Source organism: Solanum pennellii, chromosome 9 (genome assembly GCF_001406875.1).
Source record: "Solanum pennellii chromosome 9, SPENNV200".
NCBI lineage: Eukaryota > Viridiplantae > Streptophyta > Magnoliopsida > Solanales > Solanaceae > Solanum > Solanum pennellii.
Window position 1 is genome coordinate 79,170,080 of NC_028645.1, and position 6,923 is coordinate 79,177,002.

Genomic DNA, 6,923 nt, shown 5'->3' on the forward strand with positions numbered 1-6,923 from the left:
CTAGCCCCCCCTAAAAAAATAGGAAGTTATTAAAGAGGAAAATAGCCAAAATAGTTAGTAAGATTGTTTGTCCGTTTTAAGGTACAACTTCAATGAATCCAAAAAAAAAAATACAGATTAATAAGGGCAGTACTGTATAAATCCAAAACACTCACTTTACAGTTTACTAATATATATATTTATACTGTATACATTGTAACTGTCAGTGATACTGTTTTAAAACCTTTGTTCTACTGTTTTTCTCCTCACATATATACTGTTTGTTTTAATTTATTTGTTCCATTTTTTTTAAAATCTAATTAAAATGAGTGTCAATATCTTTCCTTTTAAGCAATTTTTTAGTTTCAATTTTCACTTGACATGTTTAAGACCATAAAATTTAAAAACATTTTAGTATATTTGACATATTTTTAATTTAAGATAACAAAATTTTAAAAGTTTCTTTTACTTTTTAAACTTCGTATCAAGTTAAAATATGACAAATAAATTGAATTTACGGAAGGGAGCACATATACTTGAATAGTCTCACTGATCACTCATGCATGCAAACAGAATCTTTGCTTTTGAAAAAACTGAAAATTTAATCAACAGGAAAACACAATATTTTAATTTTACATAATTAAATGAATATGAAAGAAAAAAATATGAAGGAAAAAAAAGAAGATAAAAGGTAAATATTTGTTGGAAAAATATGAAAATACAATTGAAATAAAAAAAAACTTTGATGTGATACGATTTTCCTTAAAATGTATATTATGCATATATTAATTCGGATTACACAATTCCATTTACGATACAATAAAATCTACTACACTATAATTATTTTTCTTGCGTACACTATTTTAGGATCGTTATATTAATAAAATTTTCGATATATATACTTTTGTATCAACAAATACTTAAATTCAATTATAGACTTTCGAATCTTACATACTATAAAGTAAATATTTACCATCATTATATTTTTAATGTTAATATTGCGGAGATTATTCAACCAATCAAGAGATCATAATTTATTACAAATTTAAAATTTAAAAGTAATTGTTATCCGATTGGACTCACTTAATTATTTTCCACTTAAAACAATATAAAAAGTTAATAAATAAATTTAGTGGTGCATATAAGAAATTTTTTTTTTTGGGTGAAATCTTATCAGTAAACCAAACTTTGTGTTTTAATTTAATATTTTAGGAGTAACTTTATTAGTTGGTAAAGATAATCCAGTAGCATAAAATATTGGAAGTAAAAGAAAAAAGTTAAAATTCAGTCCACTATCTTTTTGGTTGCAAATTGGGAAATAGAGAATTAAAATAATATAAAGTATTCTGGTTAATTCTATTTGCTCCTCTCTTTTTAAAAGCAAAAAAGTAAAACTTAATCATTATATGTAAAAGCAACACTATTTCTTGGTTGAATATATATAATTATAACTATATAGTAAAAATAAGCTAGTTTGAAGTTTCTTTTCTGGATTATAGCTTTTATCAAACGATCGAGGAATCTATTATAAGAAGATAATTTTATTTTATTTTTAAAAAAATATTCTTCTGATAAAGTGGTCCAACAAATTCCGTGAATTTATATGAAAAAGTTTTCTTCCATTTAAATCTCATTACATTAGCTTAATCCTCCTTATTAATGCCTTACGTCTCAATTTATGTAACACCATTTAATTAGATATAAAAATTAAGAAGAAATCGATTACATTTGAAATACATGGTCTACAACAAATTTTTTCAAATATTTATATGATTATGTATCATTTCATAAAGATATACATAAAAGTTTAAAAGTTAAAATATATAGAAATATAACATATATTCTTTTCATAAAAAATAAATGTCTACTTTGAAAAATTCAGAAAATAATTCATCATTTTATACCTATTTTTACCCGTATTGTTTAGTATTATATTTATTTTCCAAACACATAATAACAAAGAGTGATATAGTTGAAATATCTTGTTACTTTGATTTATTATTTCCTAGAAAGTGTGTTAAGTACTTAAACATGAATAAGTCATTACACATAAAAGTATCATTTAACTTGGCTTTATTTCAAATTTATTTCCTTTAATTCTGAATGTATACATGTAGATATTTGAATTTATATAAAATTGAATAAATAAACTTATAAGACGTAAATTATCTCGTAGGATATTACATAAATTTATTATTCAATATTATATAAGTTTAAGTATTGATTTATGCACATAAATTTCTTTTTTTGGAGGAAATAGATATAAGCCGATACCAAATAAAAAGTATATTTATGTGATATGCTACAACAATATGAACGGAATAGGAGTATTTTGATACAAGCATATTCTTAAGATTAAAATACATTATGCTTGGATATTTATGTATCCTAAAAGTCAAATATTTCAATAATTCAGCAGTTTTTTTGAATCTGAGTTAATTATAATTAGTTAGGATAATATAGTTGACTGTCATGCACTATTAAGGGGAAAATAAAAATTATTTTTTAAAAAAAAAAGTGAAGTGAATTGACATGATCTGTTAACGTTGGATAAAGTAACATCAAACGTGTCAAAGGACCATTTTTTTCAATTATTTTGTATTAAGACTTTTTTGTTACAAAATTCAGAAACATAACTTTTATGTTTGAAGATGAACTACCTAAACACAACCGTTGTAAAAAAGAAACAAATAAAAGAAAAATAAATAAATAAATAAAGGGATTAAAGTTTAAACGCATGCAAACTTTAAAAGCATGTTGATATAAATTTATTAGCTAAATTTAAAGTATTTTCTTTTCTGTTCATTTGAAAATTTTAATAAACATGATTTTTTTTAAAAAAAAAATGGAAATCTGTAATCTTAAATCTTATCTTAAATTAAGATGATTCCTAAAATTCGTAATCAAGGTCCAATAAAACAATTTGAGTTAAATTATTTAAAATTAATAAAATTATTTTAAATTGACTAATAAAAACAGTGTCATAAAAAATGATACATATGGAATAATGAAAAGATTTTGTCTTTTTGTTTGATTATTGATAAGCATATAGCTGATTAAAGTTAAAATTTGGATAAATTAATTATTTTCCTACCAGTTAGAATTAAGTTTTTTTCTTCGTATTGATGCATGCAAAATGCAACAATATAGAATTATGAAAATAGCGTTAACTGGCATGTTTTTTTTAATCTCTCTAAAAAACATTCAATGCAATGCATGCAAATTAATGTGATACTCAGTATAATATTCTCACGATTTATATAAAAAAATTGAAATTTCGTGACGATAAATATAATAATTATTTATCAGTCATAGGGGCTGAAAAATATTTTTAAGAGAGTTTCTCACGATGTTTGGTACCTACATTGAGGGATCATTGAACTCAATTTGTGCATTACAGAGTTCATTTTGGAGGCCCAGACTCCCAACAATTTTTACATTCCTAGAGATTCAAAAAAAAATTCAATGTCATAAAATTTCAAATTAATATGAAAATGAGTATACTATCTTATTTCGTATGCAATATTTGAAATTTCATGATAATGAATAATAATCATTTCTACCGAAGCTGAAAAGTGATTATTTGTTCACTTTACTCTATAAAATACAAAGTTTGTTTGTTATTTGATTTTTTATTCAATGTTATATGTACCCACATTGAGGGCTGACTGGATTTGAATATGTGCATTGCAAAGTTCATTTCTGAAGGCAACACTCTCAATAATATTTTTTTTTAAACTTCTAAAGATTCAAAAACGACATTTATAATTAAGAATAAATAGGTCCAAACCATGCCAACGCAATCCATGTTAATTACCCTACCAAGTTAGTTAAAGGGGAAGCTCAATTGATGCTCTATAGTCCATGGTATACCCCGCTATAGATACACATTTACATGAAATTATTTTGCGAAAGATCACAATATATTGAAGTTATGATTATAATTCCTGATATAGAAAATATTCTTTTGGGACTGTCTGAACACCTCCTTCAAATGGATCCTGCAATGCACGATGAGAACTCAATTTGAAGATTTAATACGAATTTCAAACACCGAGCTTGAAAAAAATTATGATATAATATGTAGTTATGTTTTATGTCATAAAGTATTTTCCACTTATATGTCCCTACATTTCTGAATATATTTTGGATGATGGGGTTGACCCTATACATACTAGAAAAATAGCCTCACTTTTTTGGGCTTTCTTAGTTCACATGTTGTATAGGACCCAAAATCTCTGTCAACTATGGTTCCACCAATAATGGGCCCATTTAAATTCTTCATAAATATATATATATATATATATATAATTGTCTTTTAATCTTTTTTTTTCTGCCATCAAATTTTTGTTATGTTATGATGTCTTTTATATCTTTTCTACTGTACTACTGAACTCTTAATACTCAATAAAAGTTTGTGTTCTTTTAAGACTTGATACAAATTCAAATCCTAATCCAATTTCATGTTTTGCCCCTTTTAGAATATGTATTGACCTAGTGCTCGTGAAAGGTAGCAGGTCCTATAAATTTAATTTAATCGCGATTTATATATATATATATATATATCAAGTTAATAGGTGTATCATGTATATGGTATGCACTTGTATACATGGGTCTGCTATTGTGAGTATACACTTATTGATAACAAGTATTCAATGAATTAACAGAATGATTGGAACTCTTCATTTATTAAATTTCTATTGATTCAATTACTTTCATTTAAGATTATCTCAATCATGGATAGAGCCGACCTTTGGGATACAAGTTCTACGAAACCAAATAATTTTGATTCAAATCTTAAATTTATATTAATTTTTTTTAATTTAATATGTATGGATAATTCACCCAAAACTTGATAAGTAGAAAAACAATTATGATTCAAAACTCAACTAAAAATTCTTGATCCACCTCTTATCTCATTCAAATATTATATATATCGATCTAGTTAGATCAAATTCAAATATCTCGGAACCATAAACAAGAGTAGTACAAACTTAAACTTTTACTGTTAGATATTATATAATTCTTAAAAATTTATAATCAAAGATTTTTTAAAAAACTTTAGTTCTTTAGACACACTATAACAAATTAAAGATTTATACAGCCATAATATAATATGAGCATTTATAATTAACATATTACATAAATCTCGCTAAGGGCTTAAACGATTCTGATTGCAACGATATTAACTCAATTGCTATTAAATATTTTTATAATAATGTCTATTATCACTAAATATCTCTTTTATCAAGTAACAATAATCAAGTAATATAAAATGTAAACAGGTGAATTCTTTGTTTCCTCGTGTTAGGAAACTTTTTTTATAAAAGTAATTACCACTAACATTATATTTTAAAAGCCACCTAACGTAATTATATTTATTTAAAGTAGACAATCTTATAAGAGGCATTTGGCCGTTGCATGAAAGAGGGTAGTTAAAAGAGACGATCCTAATTAGTTGTCTTGAATAAATAAAGAAACAAAAAACACAAAAAGAAATTAGCGCTCAGTATGGTTCATAAAGCTATAGACATATTTTTTTTAAAAATAAACAGATTGTCTTAGATTAAGTTTTAAATATCGTGATATTGACTAAGTTGATGTAATAGGTGGTATATATCCTATAAGAGAGATTATAAAAATCGATTCATTTAATCAATACTTTTTAAGTCGAGCTAGTTCGTCGTACTAGACTTGTTTGATGCAATTTAAATCTCATATGTGATAATTGAGAGTTATTGTACAAAAACGAATTTACTCAGTGTGCACTCAAAGGATAGTAACCGCAAATTTTATGGGTCCAAAAGCAAAAAAGTTGCAGATAAAACAAAAGTGTTGATGTTAAATCATACTACTTATTAGTCAAGGTAATTAATTAAGAACCCCTTTTAACAAACAAAGGTACTAGAGTGTCTTTTTGGGTGCGATTAGACACCACATTAGATAATTCTATTAATTAATTGAAATATTTTGTAGGGAATTCGATAGTTGATGACTTGTGATATTTTTTTTTGTCAATTTTACAATAATTGTGTACATCATGTGAAGTTTGGTTTCGGTGCTACTAAAAAATCACTATTTTTATTGAAATTTTTCACTTTGCCAAGTGAAGTCAAAAAAAGAAAAATTTACATAAATCTCACTATATTTAGGAGCGAATTACTTAGATATATCATAATTTATAATATTGCAAATTTTACCATATTTTGGTACATCCAGATATATTCAGATATTTATAAATAATATATCTTAAAATATATCAGGTTAAAATTAAGTGTAATCCGTTCTAGAACACTATATCCAAGTAGATTCACATGTATATGAGATACATAACAGACCCCGCTCGCCTCCCTCCTATCTCGCTCGCCACTTTTTCATTTATTTGCAATACCAAATACATGTGAATTGCACTAGATACAAATTAGATACCTCTATCTAGTGTATATGGTGTAAAAAAGGCGTGTATCTGGTGTGATCCTGTCACGACCCAAATTTGCAAGTCGTGATGGCACCTATGTTCCCAACCAATAGGTAAGCCAACCCAACATATTAACCCAACTAAACCAACAAATGAGTAAAAAGACTAACACTTAGCAAGAATCTCCAACATTGAGTTCCTTATAATTACGAAATGCGGAAGCTAAAACATATCACCCCAAGAATTGGTGTCTTAAGTACAAGAGCTTCTAGAATACGATGCAAGTCTGAAACTAAAATGACAAATCTAACTTAAGGGATATCCTGTCTGAATACTGAATAACAGAATACGTAAAGATAGAGGGAGGTGTGGGCCACGGAACAGCCAAGCAGCTCACCACAACTCCAAGAACTTCAAGCGACTCAATTTGCTCCATGAGATGTGCTCCTACTCGGAATCGAATCTGCACCACAAAGAGTGCAACAAGCGTAGTATGAGTACGAAACCACGTGTACCCAGTATGTCT